Here is an 18,250-nt window from a genome sequence, read left to right on the forward strand (position 1 = left end):
CTTCTGTCCTTTGTGTACCCAGTGGTCCCAATTCTTACTTTGGTGCAACTTTAAAAACAATATTGAAAAAGGGAAGAGGGTCAGCAAAAGAGGGAAGCCTTTTAACTTACCCCCCCCTCCAATCTGTTTGTAATTGTTAGTAGAATAAAAAAACAACAACAACAAATGAAAATACAACATTAAAAAAACCTCAAAGTGTCAAAGGAGTTGGAAATTTGCTTCTTGAATGAGAAGTTTCAAGCCTACATTGTATTCTAGCAGAAAGGAAAGCAGTTGTATATAATCTCTGAGGTCTTCAGGGAAAAGAAAAAGATGTATGTAATAGGAAGCCTGCCTGAGTGTCTGGAAGTGTTAACACCAATTGAAGGTTCTACTTTACCGTTCCATTATCCCTTCTTCACACGATCATCTCCTCTTTAGTGCCACAACTAGTGGCCTAGAGAGTAACTTTCCCCCACCTATCTGCTAGTGAGAAAGATTGGGGAAATGGAAAATGATTTCTTCTATCACAGAGAAGAGAGGATATGTTGTTCTTGGCTCCTAACCTACTTACCACGATGTGTCCTTGGGCAAGTTACTTAACATCTCTGGGCATTGGTTTTCCTTTGGTTAAATGAGTTTAGATTAGATGCTTACAGATCTAAATCTATAATCCCACAAAGTTGGTACCTTTAATGTTTTTTTCCCCATAGGGAAAGCTTAGAAGCTAAGCTACTCACTATATGTGTAACCTATGCAAATCACCTAATCTTTTGCACTCTTACTTTCCTCATATGAAAAATGGGGATAAGAGCATCTCTATCTCACAGGATTATTGCGAAAATGGAAGGAATAGTATGTAAAGAAATTTGCAAACTCTAAAGTGCTATATAAATGTTAGCTATTGTTATTTTTAAATGTGGTTTTTAGGTTCTGAAATATTATTAGTAGTATACTTTAAGTACCGTACATATGGGGTCAAGTAGGGCTTTGGAGGCTAGGCTAGGAAGTTAATCATCACATTTAACACATTTAGTTTTTCTAGGAAATTCATTGAGATCAAAACAAATGAGTTCTTACTACATATTTTGAATGTAGCTCTTTTTTTGAATTGGAGACTCTGTACTGTACTTTGAAATATTTCTGTATAAGCTTATCATTTTTCATGTGCTCCCAAACCCCTCTCTGATAGAAGGGAGACACTATTTTTTATTTTAAAAGAAGTCAAAAGAATCTATGAAAAAAGCAGCATTTCATGAGTCCTAAATAGGCCATATTCTTTTGATTCTCAAAGAGCAACATGCACTCTTTTTTTTTTTCTCCATCTAGTCTACTTCTCTATAATTGGTTAAAAGTGAGATGGAGGAAAATCTCATTATAATGGATTGTTTTCTTCTAGATTAACAGTAGATCTTCTAAAGTCCTTGATTTGTAGAGAGAGAATAATGATGGCGATAATCTTTTCTTTTAAGAGTTATACTCATAAAGACACATGCAACATCATAACTGATAATTATTTAAGAGTGATTATTTTAAGACAAATAATATTTCCTTCTGTTATTCTTTCTTGCACAGGATAATGTTTCTCCTATTTACAGGTCTCAGTCTGTCTCTTGAGTAAAAGTAGGCTACTCTATTCTCTAAGGAAGGGAGGTGTGAGTTTCTCTCTGGATTGGGTGTCTGACACCTAACACTTCTAAATACATGTTTTTTTAATCCTTGAATTAGAATATATAGCTTCTTAACCTTGTTTTGAAAGCTTGGGACCTTCTTTGAGATGATCATTTATGTAGTGTTTATAAAAAGTAGAATTTGGCAGGGAAATGTGTACCCTGTTAATGAAATCAAGTTCCTTTAACAATTAGGGAAAACAACCTACTAATTATCTGTTGGAGTATTAAAAAAAAAGCCACCCCCACATGTAATACTCTCTCAGAATAATAAATTAAACTTGGAGGTTTTAATGGGTTTTTTTTTGTGCACTTAATTGCTGCTTTATATGGTTTTTTTCTACAGAATGGTTTGGAAGAAATGAAGGGTTTTCTTTCTTTATTTCTTCCTTTCTTATTCTGGGAGATACATTAATGCCAGGAATTTTCTGACCAAAAAAGGAAGAATTTCTTATTTTAAATTTTCAATTCTGGTTTTCTTAAGCCTATCAAATAACAAAGAAACAACTAACTACAAAAATACAAAATTCCCAAGTGTTATATAGTATGTTCCTGGAAAACTTCAGATAAGAAGAGGACTTTATTGTGGTGTAAAAGGCATCCATCTCATAGAGAAGCATCCTTAGGTGTTCTATAACTCCAGATGCTATCCTGATTTTGACCTTTTCATTTTTTTTTTGGTCAGCATTTGTTAAATACCTTCTATGCATAAGACATTGCTATATTAGTAAGATAGACCTCCTGACTTAGAAGAACTTATAATCCAGATATGACTGGAAAATATGCTAATAATGATTATGATATGAATCAGACTATATATCCCATAAAAAAGACTAGACAAAGACTTCAGAAGTGCTAGAGATCAAATTTAATGGTCAGGGTGGGAACAAGAGAAAAATTTGGGAGTTGAGGGAAGACGGGAGATAGAGATCTGGGAACTTTAATTTAACAAACAATTTTTTAAAAGGCTATGCAAGCTTTTTGTAAGCTGATGAAAAACAAGCATTTATAGTTATCTGTCTCTTTCAGTCTATCAACCTATCAATCTCTCTATAGCTATCATCTTTTGCTGAAGTTAAAAAAATTGTGAATTTCACAGTCTGTTAAGATTTAAAAGAACAAGAAAATCTGCTCTAGGTCTGTGATTAAGAGCGTACATGGGCCCTCTCTCCCTAGACTTCACCCTTCACTCTACTTTTTCCACACAAAGATTCCTACCGAGAGCTGCTAGGTGAAAGGAACCCATCTGAGCTACATGCAATCAAGTCCGAGCAATTTGCCACACCAGACTAGTAATTTGTTTGAAGTAGGTGACATTCATGGCACTGAAAATTGACATACATATTGTCTTTTGAAAATGTCCCTGGGCCTTCCCTGCTGGCTGATTTTTCTCTAAAAGGCTTCATCTAATGGATGAATTCTAAAAGCAAGTCTTTGACTGAAAACCTTCCATCTTTGTCTTCTGCCTTTCTCCTGCCTAGCAGTTGCTGGCTCCTGGATAAGACTAGGCTGGGCTATGTTGTCGCTGTGTCCCCATGCTGTTTTTAATTTCAGGGCAAGAAGTTCCTTGGTGATTGCAAATCTGCCGCTTACCTTCTGTTGCCATCATCCTGCTAATGCAAGGTGAATGACTAAACCCTTCTCTTGGAAATGGGTTCTGTCTCAATGCCTGGGCCTTATAATGAGCTTTTTTTCTATACTGCAGAATAAAAGTATTCCATTAAATTGGATACTGCAGTGGGAGGCTGCAGCTTTGTTTTTGAAATCCAAGGAAACCCAACTACTTCACTGCTGGAAACAGGTTGCTATTTTTTGTCTTGGGAGGAGGGATTTCTCTTGGAAAGCCTGCCTAGCCACTGGAGGTGGAGGGCCCTTATTTTGAGAGGAGGTTCCTTGTCAGTGTTTTCATTACCATTCATTCTCCTTTTTTTCCTTCCTCTTCCCCCAACACCTTGGCTGTGTTTTCTGTTGCCTGAGTGGGCAGTGAATTGAATAAAAAAATTTTTTTTAATTTATATCCTTTGTTTTTATGTCACCTTTATATCTGAATATATTCCCCCCACCCATTCTTTGTAACTAAGAATTAAAAAAGGGAAAGAGAGGGAAAAATAGCAGTTCTAAACATCAGTCCTGTATAATAGCATAGTATATATATACTTATATATACTATATATATATATATATATATATATATATATATATATATATCCTTCTTCTGCAAAGATGGTCTTAAGGTGCATTTTCTCCTCTCTTCTTTGTCATTATAAATCACAAAGCTTTCAGTTGTGTTTTGTTTTGTTTTGATTGTCCTTTCCATTTATGTTTTTATAGTCATGGTGAATATTATTATTGTTTCCCTAGTTTGATTAGGTTAAATCAATTCATATAATTTTCCATTTTTTTCTTTGTTTCATCATAATCATTATTTATTGTGATATAGTAACATTCCATTACATTCCTGAGATACAATGTGTACAGTCATTTCCCAATTATTGGGCATTTCAGTGATCTAATTAAAAAAATTTTGTATTGATTTTTCTTTGTTTTTATATAACCTGAATTTTTCCTTGTGTCCCCAATACTTGCAGAAGGCCAGCCCTTATAACAAATAATTTTTTAAATGATAAAGTAGAGGAAAAAACCAGCATAACTAAGCTATATATCAAAATAATATGACAATTATATGTAGTGTTCAAATTCATTGGATCACTGCCTTCTTGGAGTGAAGTGCTTTTTGAAAGGAAAAAAAAAAGATTAGTCATTTGTTAGATAATTCATACCCTGGGAACAGATCTGCTGGCTTTGGGGTCATCTTTAGATGTCCTTGTCTTTTGTTTTTGTTTTCTTGTCCTTTTCTCCAATTTTATGTGATCAGTGGGTTAATAGGTTAATTTTTTTTTGGTAATCTGATTTATCAATTCCATAGGGATATTGTTTCCCTTTGTGTGTATAGATGCTGCCTGGTGGGTGGAGTAGTTTCCATGGACACAGTGTGGAAGGCACAGCACAGGGTTGGATTTAGAGTGGGAGCCTATATCATATCCACAGGAAGGTAACTGTAATTTTCAAATGCACTCTTTGTGAAACTAGCAAGGGATATTTATACAGATAATCTCATGCCACACAAAGGTGATGGTGTAATTAGGATGTAGAGATCTGAATTATTCACCGAATTCTTACCACTGACTTATTTGTGAAGGAAAGTTGCTTCACTCTTTCAGCCTTAATTACCTCATCTGTAAAATGGGGAAGTTAGACTAGGTGACTCCTACAATCCCTTCCAGATCTAGTATTCCATGATTCTAATCACCTTTAAAAAATCCCAAACATCCTTGACTTCCATTTTAGAATCAATATGCATTGATTCTAAGGAAGAAGAATGGTAAGGGCTAGGCAGTGGAGGTTAAGTGACTTGCCCAGGGTCACATGGCTAGGAGGGCTAGATTTGAACCCAGGATACCTCCTGCCTCCAGACCTGGTTTTCTATCTACTGAGCCCCCCAGAAGTCCCTAATTCTAATTGCTTTTGATTTATTTTTGATCCAGCCATTCCACCCTCCCCAATTCTCCTGGTCCCAAAGGTAGAAAGACCCTTTAAAACTTTATTGTCTCTGTTGTTGCCATCTAAATCTGTACTTTCACCAGGGAATCCTTTCTGGTATGGAAACTTTGTGCACTCACATGGAACAAGAGTGTACTTAGAATTCAGTGTTAGAGATCTACCTGGGGATGCTGTCCAGGTAGCACAACCTGTAGCTGTCAGAGGTAGTAATTGAATACCAAAGTTGCACTTTTCTTTGCTGCTCCACATTTACTACTGTTAAGTTTTTTTTTTCTGTTAAACACATTTTGCTTTGCCACTGGCTTAAGATATATCCTTGGATACCCAATTTTACTTAGTTGGTCTATAAAATGAAGGACTGGGAGTGAAGGAATAATCTTGCCTAGTTAAGTACTATGGTTATGCCGAGTAATAATAAAAGACTAGAAAAGTTTTGCTATAGGAATTATAAGTAAGGATGAGGTCCCTTCACAAAGCAAGCCAAGAATCTTCCCAGAATATTACCTCATTGGTCATCTTTTCTAGGGATGGAAGATCATTGTTTCAGTCTTTTTTGCTCCTCTCTTTCCATCTCTTCTTTCCAGAAAAAGTACAAAAATTAGAGATTATCCAACAGGACATAAAACACATGTTCAGGGTACCTTCTGAGAAGGTAGTTTTGTTCCAGGATGCAAGATAATATAGCACAGGAAGTATTCCTTCCTGCTTTTATGAGAGAAGAAAAGGGGTGATACATGTTGATGGGATATATATATATATATATATATATATATATATATATATATATATATGAACACAGTCTATTATAAATCAGCAAGCTCTGTGGTCCTTGATAATACCTACCAACAGGCCTGAGACTAAGAAAAGAAGGGAAAGCAATATAAAGAAAGATAAAAAAGTAGAATAAAGAAGTAGAAGATGAGGAAAGGAGATTTGGGGGGGGGACTAGGGTTGGGGAGAGAGAGAGAGAGAGAGAGAGAGAGAGAGAGAGAGAGAGAGAGAGAGAGAGAGAGAGACTGAGAATGAACATAAAGGAAGAGAAGTATTTAACTCTACACAGTCCTCTTCTCATGTTGCCCATTATGCTCAGCTAAGCCTCAGCCTTGGATGACTCCCTCTATTCACTGCCTTCAGTCCTACAGTATACACTTACTGCTGAATTAAGATGGAGAAAATCATGCAATTGTTTTGACTGAGTCCACTACAAATTTGTTATTTAACCTCAGTTGGGCCCTCATTGCTGTTAGGAAATCATACTGTAACTCCCTTATCAACACATTATCACCCTCTCTACAGTGACTTTTCTATACCGTTTCATTCTTCTCAAACTTTCATTGGCTCTCTGCTAGCCCCATTCTCTTAACTGAGAAACTTGCCCCATATTTTACAGAAAAAACTAAGGCCATTTACTGTATCCTTTTCTCTCTTCATCTATTTCTCACATACCTTCTGTCACTATCTCTTCCTTCATCCCATTCCGCATGATGAAATGTCTTTACTTCTTACTAAAGCTAACCCCTCTATTTGTTCCAGTGATTCCATTCTATTCCATCTCCTCTGACAGATTGACCTCTTTGTCATCCCTACTCTCATTTATTTTCAACTTTTCCCTCTCTAGTAGCTCCTTGCCTATTGTCTACAAACATGTCTATGTCTTCATCTTGAACTACCCCCCCCCCCCCCTTACTCCATTCATCCATGTTATAGTCCAGTATTTGGCCTGTCTCTAAACCCCTCAAAAAAGGCTCACTATAATAGATGCCTCCACTTTCTCTCTTCTCACTCTCTCTTAAACCCTTATAAATCTCTTAAATGGCTTTCATGATTATCATTCCACAAAAACTGCTTTCTTCAAAGTTAACAGAAGTCTTAGTTGTCAAATCTAATGGCCTTTCCCCAGTCTTCATTCTCACTGATCTCACTATACCAGAGTTGATCACCTGCTTCTTAATGCTCCCTTTTTTCTAGGTTTTTGGGAACACCAACTTCTCCTGGTTCTCCTCCTACCTATCTGAAAGCTCCTTCTCTGTTTTTTGATGAATCTTCCTCCAGATTATGCCCTCTAACCATAGGTGTCCCTCAGGGTATTATCATGGGCCCTCTTCTATCTTTATTGTACTTCAGTTGGAGGGATGTATGGAGTTTAGGGAAGACTAGCACTTCTGGGAAGAGGACTTGCTGAGCCCTTTTAGGGCTGCTCCTCAACCTTTGGTGTATATCTTTCAACCAATTCCTTACCTGTGGTTTCAACAAACTGTAGACTACATAGTGGCCACACCCTGGTAAAACATTCTTGGCAGATGTGTTAAACCAAATTGAGGGTTACCAACAGGTTCTAAACCCATCAGCGAGTTAGGGGAATGTCTATCCCAAGTATGTAAAGATTTCCCCCAGCATAATGGGTAGATGAGAACAACGTAGTCCAGTGGCCATGAAGGTGGCTGAAGCAAGTGCTATGGAGTGCATAGAGCTTAGTCAGATATTGAAGATGCTAAGGTCATCTACTCCATCCCAGAATATTGTCAGTAATCCTAATTTGTGTCTTGTCACTGGACTTGGATGACCCTGGAAGAGAGAGTGAGCCTGAGGACTGTGCAATATTGTCTTACTTAAATTCAATTTGTGAGCAGTCCATGATGTCATCGGTCCTTTTTCAAACAAAGGATAAGCAACTTAGTTGGTGATTTCATCAGCTCCTATAAATTTAATTACCATATCTATGCTGATCATTCTCAATTCTACTAAGCCTGCCCCAACCACTCTGACCTCCAATCTTGCATCTCTAACTTCCTTTCAGCCATCTGAAGTGGATGTCAAGAAGATATCTTAAACTCATTATGTCCAAAATAGAACTCATTGTCTTTCTCTCCTAAATTCCTCCCTCTCCCTACTATTACTCGCTATTACTGTAGAGGGCAACACAATCTGCCCACCCCCCCCCCCCCCGGTCCCTCAAGTTCACAACCTAAGACTTCTGGATTCCTCACTTTTGTCATTTATCATTTCCAATTTGTCACCAAGGCTTGCTGATTTCACTTGCAAAAACTTTTGAATTATGACCCCTTCTCACTTTTGCCACTTCCACTACTCACACGTAAGTCCTCATCATCTCAAGCTTGGATTATTGCAATATCCTGTTGGTGAGTGTGCCTGCCTTAAGTCTCTGCCCATTTCAATCTAGCCATCATTCAGCCACTAAAGTAATTTTCTTAAAGTGCAGGACTGATCATGTCAGCACCCCTCTACTTAATAAATTCCAGTGGCTCCCTATTGGCTTCAGGATAAAAAACAAAATGCTACGTTTGGCATTCAAAGTCCTTCATGACCTATCCCTCCTCCTTTTTTAACAGTCTTTTACCTTATCGCCCACTACATACTCTTTGACTCAGTAATTCTGGGACTCTGACTATACCATAAACTTCATCATTCAGGACACTCCATCTCTTGGCCCTGACATTTTCTCTGGTTTCTTGTCATGCCTAGAATATTATTCCTCCTCTGTGTCATCTGCTGACCTTCCTGACTTCCTTTAAGTTCCAACTAAAATACTTTCTTTTACTAGAAGCCTTCCCCAACTCTTCTTAATTCTAATGCCTCCCCTCTGTTAGTTATCTCATTTTTATATAATTTGCTCTGTATGTATTTATTTGTATATTTCAGTCTCCCTCATTAGAATCTAAGCTTCTTTGGGAGTAGAGACTGTCTTTTGCCTATTTTTTTTTTGATTGATTGAGAGAGAGAAAAGGCAAAAAAGAAGTTCATGGGATAAAGTACAGTAAGAGTTCACCAAAAGTTCCAAGTGCTACAAGTTGGCTCTTTCTAACATCATTTTATGAATTTAGTTTCAAGAGAGGTCAGAATACATTTGTTTCATCAGAAGTAACAGTTTCTTTTAAATTAAAGTTGCTATTTCCTGCCAAATAGGTCTTGTTTTTTCATTCACAGAAAATTTGCCTTAATCCTCAGGGAGCTATCTATATCTATATCTATATCTATATCTATATCTATATCTATATCTATATCTATATCTATATCTATATCTATATCTATATCTATATCTATATCTATATCTATATCTATATCTATATCTATATCTATATCTATCTATCTATCTATCTATCTATCTATCTATCTATCTATCTATACACAAAGCAGTCAAGATCAAGTCTTTCTCTTTATGGAGAACTTTTGTATTTTTAGGACTTTCTTTATTTCCTTTTTTTCTCTTTGTCTCTTTCCATTTGTACCCAACTTCTGGTACTTACCTCCTTTTCTTTTATATCAGAAGACTGGTTTGAGTCCTTTTGGCTGAGTCTCAAAAAAAAGTTTATTTTGGTTTTAATTCTATTACAGCCTGGATAAATCCCAGCTTGTGGATTAAATACCATGTTTATAATTCAGCATTTATTAAGCAGTACCATATGTTAGTCACTGGAGATATAAAGCCAAAATGAAAAATTATCTCTACCCTCAAGGAGTTCATAATCTATTGGGTATGGAGAGGATAGGTGTACACAAATAATTATAAAATAATTAGGGGGGGAAAGCACTAATAATAAGGGGTATTAAGAAATGCTTCTCATAGCAGATAACATAGCATAGACAGACTGAGCCAAGTCTTAAAGCTTAATAAGCCTCTTTAACTTAGTTTTGTTTTACTGAAAAATGGGTAGACAGGAATAAAGACATTTTTTCTCACTGATTTTCTTTATTTTTTGGAGGATATATTAGTCCAAAAACATTTCCCAAACAAATAGGTAGGAGACGCTTTTATTCTAAACATTTTCTTAAGCTTATTTTTTAAAAAAAGAAACAAACAAAATTTTTCATGTGATGTAATGTCAGTGAGAAACTTCAGGCCAGATAATTTTAAGGTCCAGAGGACAGAATGCATTTTGGGCATGGAGAACAACTTGTACAAAGACCTGAGGGGTAGGAGATAGAATGCTGAGTCAGGGTGTAACACGTAGGCCAGATTGGCTGGAATGTCAATGAGTTGGTAAAGGGAAGCAATGTGAAACAATACCAAAATACAGAACAGAACCCAGTAAAGATGGGCTTTGAATTTCTATTGAAAATCTTGTATTTTTGTCTTTGCAGACACTGAAGATTTTTGGACAAAGGAGTAACAGGATGAAGAACAGGATGTATTTTAGGATTATTTATTTGTAGCTATGTGGAGGGTGGATGAGAGAGAGGGAAGAGAGCAATTAAGAGAGTATTACAATCCAAGTGAGAAGTGATAAGAGTCTGAACTAAAGTGATGTGGTGGTTATGTGAACGTAGAGATAAAGACAAATAAATGTGTGTTGTGTATATGTGTGAAGAGGAAACAAGGGAGGAGAGAGGGAGAGAGCACTGTTGTGGTAGAACTCACAAGATTTAGTGAGCAACTGGAGTGAGGGAGAGGAAGGATAACTTTGAGACAGTGAACCTGAGTAAATGGAAGAATGTTTAAAAACCAAAACTAAAACCAAACCATTAGAACTGTAGCTTGGGCCAAACCAAGCTTGACTGTCTAGTGACACAATGTGCAATCTATCGAGTTCTAGAAATTTTTATTGTTCAAAAAATACACTGCTGGATAGACCTTTTAAGATTATGGATCCAATTCAGAACTCTTCTGCCTCTATATGTCCATTAGTGAAGTAGAAGCTATTATCTACAGTAGCATTGTGTGATGAAGATCCTTATCTATTTATCTTTCTGTCTATCTATGTATCTATGTGTGTAGGTATGTATGTCTCTATGTATATATATATCTGTCAATCTATGTATGTATGTATGTATCTATGTATGTACCTGTGTATGTAGGTATGTATCTCTGTCTGTCTGTCTATATATATATGTGTGTGTGTGTGTGTCTATCTATCTATCTATCTATCTATCTATCTATCTATCTATCTATCTATCTATCTGTCTGTCTGTCTGTCTGTCTGTCTGTCTAATCTCTCTCTCTCTCATTGCTTATTTATTTCCTTGCCAGAACTCAGATTTTATTGGGAAGGATCTCTTAATGAAGAATTTCCTCTACCAATGCAGATCAGCAACTTATGGTTTTTAACAAGTTTTACTATTATTCAACAATTAACCAACAAATATTTATTAAGGATCTACTATGTGTCAGATACTGTGCTAAGCACAGGGGACAAAGACAAAAGTGAAATGGTCTGTTGTCTTCATGGAGCTTCCATTCAAATGGGCAAGACAACATATATATATGAATAGCTATATATCCAAAATACTTACAATGTAATCTTAGAGAGGAATGCAGTGGCAATTGAGGAGAAAAGGAAAAGTCTTCTTTAGAGGTGGCATTTGAGCTGAGTTTGAAGGAAATTAAGGATAACAAGAGGTAGAAATGAGGAAGCAGGGCAATTTCTGGTATGGAGCCCAGCTAATGCAAAGACATGGAGATGAGAGACAGTTAATGAAGCTTCCTCGAACCAGCGAGAAGCCTCAAGATAGGAAGATAGAGGAAGGATAGAAGTTCTGGATGCCACAAGGGGGATGGCGGAGCCAAATTAGAGATATTAGGTGGCAGGAATGAGTCAGAAATCCAGGTCTTATTAATTATCAAGGAGCCACAGCAAAAACTCAGATCAATGGACTACTCAGAAGGCTTATACCCATCCAGTGATCCAAATTTAATACCACACAGGTCGGAGACATGATAGAGAAAAGAAAGTGCCTGGCCGAAGGCCAGGTTCCAAGTGGGAGAGGTAGATCAAGAAAGGAATCAAAGATGGAGCTTGGCCAGAGCAAGGACAGGCATCAGTGAGAGCTGAGATCCAAGTGGAAGAGAGAGAAGCAGAGCTTGCTGTGCCCTGTATTTAATCTCTTTGATATGCAAATATACACAATACATAGGGATGATTATCATTGGTTAATGACAAGGTATAGGTGTGGTTTCTCTTAGCCAGGTGAGCACAAAGAAACCTGTTTTCCCACCAAACCTGGGGGAAGCTGGGGTCAAGGGTCAGAGGCTTTCCCCGCCATGGGCAAGACTGAGCATGCTCAAGACTGAGCATGCTCTCTTCTAAGCCACTCTGTACACACTGTTTCCCTTGTCCATAGCTATGAGTGGACTGCTACAGTTAATATAGTAAAGTATGAAAATATATGATTCAGACAATTTGGAGAATAAGAAAGTATAATTATATAATTGTAAAAGGAGGACAGTAAATGCAAATGGCGTAAAAGAATGGAAATTCATTATGAGGTAGTATCACTAATGAAGAGCTGATACTTACAATGCACATTGAAAGATGAGTAAGGGGGCCATGGAGTGGCTCAGTGGATTGGAAGCTAGGCCTAAAGACTTAGAGGTTTTGGGTTTAAATATGACCTCAGACACTTCCTAGCTGTGTACCCTGGGCAAGTAATTTAATTCCTATTGATTAGCCTTTACCACTCTTCTGTCTTGGAATTGATATTTAGTATCAATTCCAAGACAGAAGGAAAGGGTAGAAAGAGAGAAAGGATGAAAGAGAAAGAAAGAATGGAAAGAAAAGAAAGGGAGAGAGAAAGGAAAAGAAAGAGAAAAAGAAAAGAAAAGAAGGTAGAAAGAGAAAGAAAAGGAATGTAGAGAAATAAAGAAAAGAGAAAAAGGAAAGAGAAAAGAAAGGCATAAAGAAAGAAAGAAAAGTTAATAAAGATTAGTGTGATATGAATTAATATAGAGAGGAGTGGCGTGAGGAAGTGGAAGCTTGGGGTAATGAAAGAAACATTAGACTATGCCTCAGAGAACTGTGGCTCAGGTCCTGGCACTATCACAATTTCTTTGTCTGACCTTGGAAAAACCACCACCTTTCTGGACTTCAGACCTCAATCAGTGACCAAGCATTTCAAGCATTTATTCCTTTGAGGGTCTGGGACTACTTATAATCTCTAAAATCTTTTTCAGATATAAATTGATGTGATTCTAAATTACTTTATCTTTGAATTTTAAGTTCCTTATCTATAAATGGGGATCATAGACTTCAGAACATTTTTCTCCTAATTTTACAGATGATGCTAATACCTTCAACCTGCTATAACATTGGATTGTTGCAGGATTCAAATGAGTTAATGCTCACAAAGGTTTTTGCCAACTGTAAAACTCTCTACAGCTAGAAGAAATATGAACTGAAAAATAGGGAAGCTGGCCTGAATAGAATGGAGGAATAAGGCTGCATGTATAGGGAGGTCTTTGATTGGGAAGCACTGCAAGTTCACCGTAGGAAATTAGATACTGTTGAGTAGACTCATTTCTCAGTGTCTTTGGCATTTTCAGAAATACTCTGGCTTAAATATTGCTCCTTAAGTGTGTTCCCTGGTGCTTCAACCAGCAACACTTTTTTTCAGTTCATTGATGTATTATCTCCCAGGAAGACTGTAATAGCTGGATTCTTTTCACAGTTTTGTCGCTGGTTTTGCGATGCAACAAAGCTAGGACATCAATCACCCCAAATGAATTTTACTCACTGCTGTGAGCCGGTGACTTTAAAATCATAAGTATTAGGATAGTAAATCTCTTGTATTCCATGTAGAGAATAAATATTCTAGATAATACTATACACATGGATTATAAACTTTTGAGGAATTAGCATATGATAAAATACTCTCAACATTAAAGACACACTGAATATAATTTAACCTTGTCTTTTATCCCTTGGAGGAGCTTTACCCCATGGAAATAAGCCTTTATCTTTTAAAACTTATGTCTTTGAAAACAACATTTAATAAAAAAAAATAAAAGGAGCTTTATGCTTATTGAGCCCAATGTTTCAGAAACCAACCAGCCAATCAATCCACTGGATTCCTTTTTTTTTTAAGTGGGGCTGGAGTTGTGATTTCTTTGGAGCAAGATTCTCTTGTACTGAAAACTCCAAATATGGATGCAAATAAGCAGCTTGTTTATAACTTCTTGTTTTTGAGAGCTATCTGGCGAATCCTGAGAGATTAAATTATTTTGTCCATAATCACAAAACCACTACATGCTCAAGGCAGGACTTTTGAATCCAGTTCTTCCTGACTCTGACACTGGCCCTCTATATACTTTGTCACACTGCTTCTCCATCCATTTTGCCCAGATTTATTTTATATAGTACTAAAAACCCTCCCTCTGGGACACAACATTTCAGGCAGAATTAAAATTCTATTTTCTTCCATTTTAACTGCAGAAAAAATTTAATTTCTCTGCTCAATAATTGAGAGTAAAAGATAGAGCAGGATTTTACCTTGACCCTCAGGAAGTGTAATATCTTAGGGAAACTTTCCCATTCTCTACATTTTTTAGGATATAATTACTCTCGATTCATTTCACTATATTTTAGATTACCTTCTCCCCCATCACCAATTCTAGTTAAATATAAGTTCCAATTGGTAGAAGATTAGGGTAGCAGAGATATTATTCTACTTTCTTTACCCAAGTAAATTAGGACAGTAGAGTTGTTACTGGATGGTCCAGTGAAGGTGGTACTACTTGCATTAGTGATATTTCTTCTCAGGTCACTAAATCCATTAATGTTCTCACTTGTATGCCATAGATGTATCTTACTTGATGTTAAAAATTATTAGTTCTGACAGATGCTAACTGAGAAAATTCAGGCAAAAAGACTCTCTCTTATATCTCATAGTGACCCTAACTTTCCCTGGGCCAAATTTTAAAATGAAAAGGTTCTCTCTTTTCATCTTTAGTTTCTTCCCTTTTCTCCTGCATTGTTTTTTTTTATAGAAAAGTAGAAGGATCATAGTTTTAGACCACTGAATCTAATCCCCACATTTTACATATAAGGGAACTGAGGCCCAGAGACCTTAAATGACAGGTCCAGAGTCACTCAGCTAAGTAGAGTCTGAAGTGCAATTTGGACACAGGTCTTCCTGACTGCCTGCCTAGTTTTCTATCAATTATTACATCTTTCTGCTTCCACATTTCTTTGACATTAGCCTTGAACATATAGCTAAAGTAGTACATTAAATGCTTCCTAGTTTTTGTTGATGTCATTGCAGAGAAAGTTCTTACCTTATTCTACCCTTATAAAATAAATTAGCTGGTTGTTAAGCTCTATGGATCTTGCTATAGGAAAGATGTTTCTTTTTCTTGTAATGCTCTTCTGTGTCTCTTAAATATATTTGATGGAGTGACTTCTTTTTCCTACTTGATTTGAGAGTCCAGCTGTGCATTTAACCCAGGCCATGTAAATGAATTAGGGGTCAGAGGTGTCCTTGCTTATGTTTAGTAGCAATTTGTCTTTCTGCCTACCAGGTGTTTACATACTGACAGACATCTGGTTTTGAAACTGAGTTCATAGAAAGAACTTTCTTCCCCTTCGAAGTACATGGGAAACAAAATACTGTGGCTTTTGTGCGAGTGTGCTAGTGTAAAATTGAGATTTGAACTCTGGACTTCAATCCCCACAAGCCCTTGCTCCACTTCCCCAGAATGCTTTGTAATCTCACGCACTTCTGAGGTGGGCCAAGATCTAGGAAGGATTTAAGCTGATGGCAAAGGTTTTTGGGCTCTCTTCTTTTGGACTTCCGTTTTGGAGCAGATGCGTCTCTTCTGTGATGTGAGGTTATCTGGCCTAGGCCTCTGGCCTAGGCACGTGTTTTTTCTTATTCTGTATTTTCTTTAATCTTTAACCTTTAATAAACCTCTAAAAAATATAATACTCCTTGCAGAGAGAAACTAATTTCTACCTGCCTCAGTCTCCCTAAATTTTAACTGTTACACTAGGGAGGAGAGAGAAGATCCAAATTTATATAACTATAGTAAAAAATGATACTTAACCATCTCTCTTAAAATTGATATTTAGTGATATAAGGCAAAAGAGTGGTAACAGCCAGGCAATTGGGATTAAGTGACTTGCTCAAGGTCACACAGCTAAGAAGTATTTTAGGCCAGATTTGAATTCAAGACATCCTGACTCTAGGGGTATTCTATCTACTATTCTACCTAGCTTGCCCAAATAACTAGAGATATTAAAGCAACAAATTTCCATACATATTGAATACTTTAAAAAACTCTATGATTTCATAGGTGTGAGGACTCCTCCTAACTATGCAGGGTACTCTGTGCCTTATGATATAGTTTCATGAGGTGCTTGGACCAAAAAAATCATTCTTCCTAAAATCATGGATTTAGAGTTAAAATGGGGCCTCAGGGACAGCCTGGTCCAACACCATGTTTTACTGAGAACCCGGAGAAGTAAAATGACTTGCCCAAGGATTATAGAATTATATACATTTAGTATTGGAAGGGATCTCAGAGGCCATCTAGTCCAATCTTCCTATTTTACATATGAACACACTGAGTCAGAGATTGGAAAAGTGAGTTGTCCAAGGTCATATTGACACAAGTCAAGAAGGGATAGAGCCTAGGTTCTGTGACTTTAAATTCAGTGCTTCAAATCCTGGAGATGTGAATAAGGGCTCTGACAACCTTTTGTCCCCTCATCCCACCTCCTACTACCATTCACGCTTAGCTAGGTAGATCCTGGGATAACATTTTATTATGGGGCATAGACTAGAAGCTCTTCCAGCTTGGTAGGATGTGCCAGAGCTTTTTCCCCTGGGTTATAGGAGGCAGGGTAGTACTTAATTTTTTTGGGGGGAGGTCTAATCTATTTTTACTCTAATAAGTGGTCCTATGGCTGAACTTTACAAATATTTTGACTTATATTTCAATGTGATACGATGCCCTGAACATCTTCACAAGTTTTCAGAATTTATTGTAATTAAATGCAGTAATTTGTAATAAGATTTGATTTTCCCTCCTGAGGGATGAAAATATGAAAATTGTGGATCTGCCACTGGTGTGGATGATCAAGGGCTAATTAGACCAAGGCAATTTTACACTTATATTCCACATCACAATATTCCTATCATTTAGCATGTATGAATCAGGGTTTCTTTTTATTTACTCCATCTTTCTAAAGTCAGGAAAAATGTATGTTTCTTTAGCCCATTAACCTTTAAAAGGAAGTTTTTATTTGTGTGAGCATTTTATTGGAAATGATATCAAAAACATGTCTTGTCAGAACCTTGAATATGAAGTCTGAAGAGCTGGGTTTGAGTCCTAGGAGCATGGTGTAGTGGCAAGAACACTGCACCTGGTATTTCAAATTCCATCGCTGCTATTGCTTTGTGTGACATTGGACAACTTATTTAACATCTCTCAACATCACTTTCCTCATCTTTAAAATAAGGGGGTTGAGCTAGAAGACATATGAAGTCCTTTGCATCCCTAGATTTATGATCTTGTAATCATATACTAGTTATGTGACTGTAGTTGTCAATTTCTCTTTGAGCCTCAGTTGCCTCATCTGTAAAAAAAAGGGTAGTAAATAATACCACTGCCTCAAAAGGCTATTGAAATGCTTTGAAACATATGAGCAAAATGCTATGTAAATAGGAATTGCTTTTACTATGCTTTTGAGTATTCCGTGGTTTGTGGGAAGGCATACTAAGCTTTGCTTTTTATTTTTGTTATACATATTTACTATTTATTGGTTTAAAACCCTTATCTTCCATCTTAGAATCAATGCTGTGTATTATTCCAAGGCAGAAGAATGGTAGGGGCTAAAGAAATCAGAGTTGTGACTTGCCTGGGGTCATGGGAAGTATTCAGAGGCCAGATTTGAACCTATCTGTAGACATGGCACTCCTTCCACTGAGCCATCTAGGTGCCCCCTACCTTTTATTTATGAAGACATTAAAGACAAAATACACCAGAAATGTTCCCAATGACCCCAAGATTAGAGTTAATGGTTTCTTTATCTTATACTCTTCATCTTTTCACATCCTATTTTCATCTTATGTGATCCTCATAACAGCCTTTGGAGGTAAGTGTAATTATTATCTCCATTTAACAGTTGAAGAAACTGAGGCAGACAGAAGTTAAGTGACTTACTCATGGTTAGACAGATTTGAATTCAGGTCTTTCTGATTCCAGGCTTAGAGCTCTATTTGTTACCAGTTGTCTCACTGTGATTTGATAAATATGCCTCTATGTCTTCATCAAAGTTATTGGTAAAAATGTGGGATAGCACAGAGCA

General features: G+C 36.8%; 1 protein-coding gene across 5 annotated transcripts in view; it reads left to right on the top strand.

Moving 5' to 3' along the window:
- Positions 1 to 18,250, top strand: part of KIF5C (kinesin family member 5C) — a 287,301-nt gene that overhangs the window by 80,996 nt on the left and 188,055 nt on the right. The gene's annotated exons all lie outside the window — the stretch shown is intronic.

This window comes from Monodelphis domestica, chromosome 4, assembly GCF_027887165.1.
Source record: "Monodelphis domestica isolate mMonDom1 chromosome 4, mMonDom1.pri, whole genome shotgun sequence".
Classification (NCBI taxonomy): Eukaryota; Metazoa; Chordata; class Mammalia; order Didelphimorphia; family Didelphidae; genus Monodelphis; species Monodelphis domestica.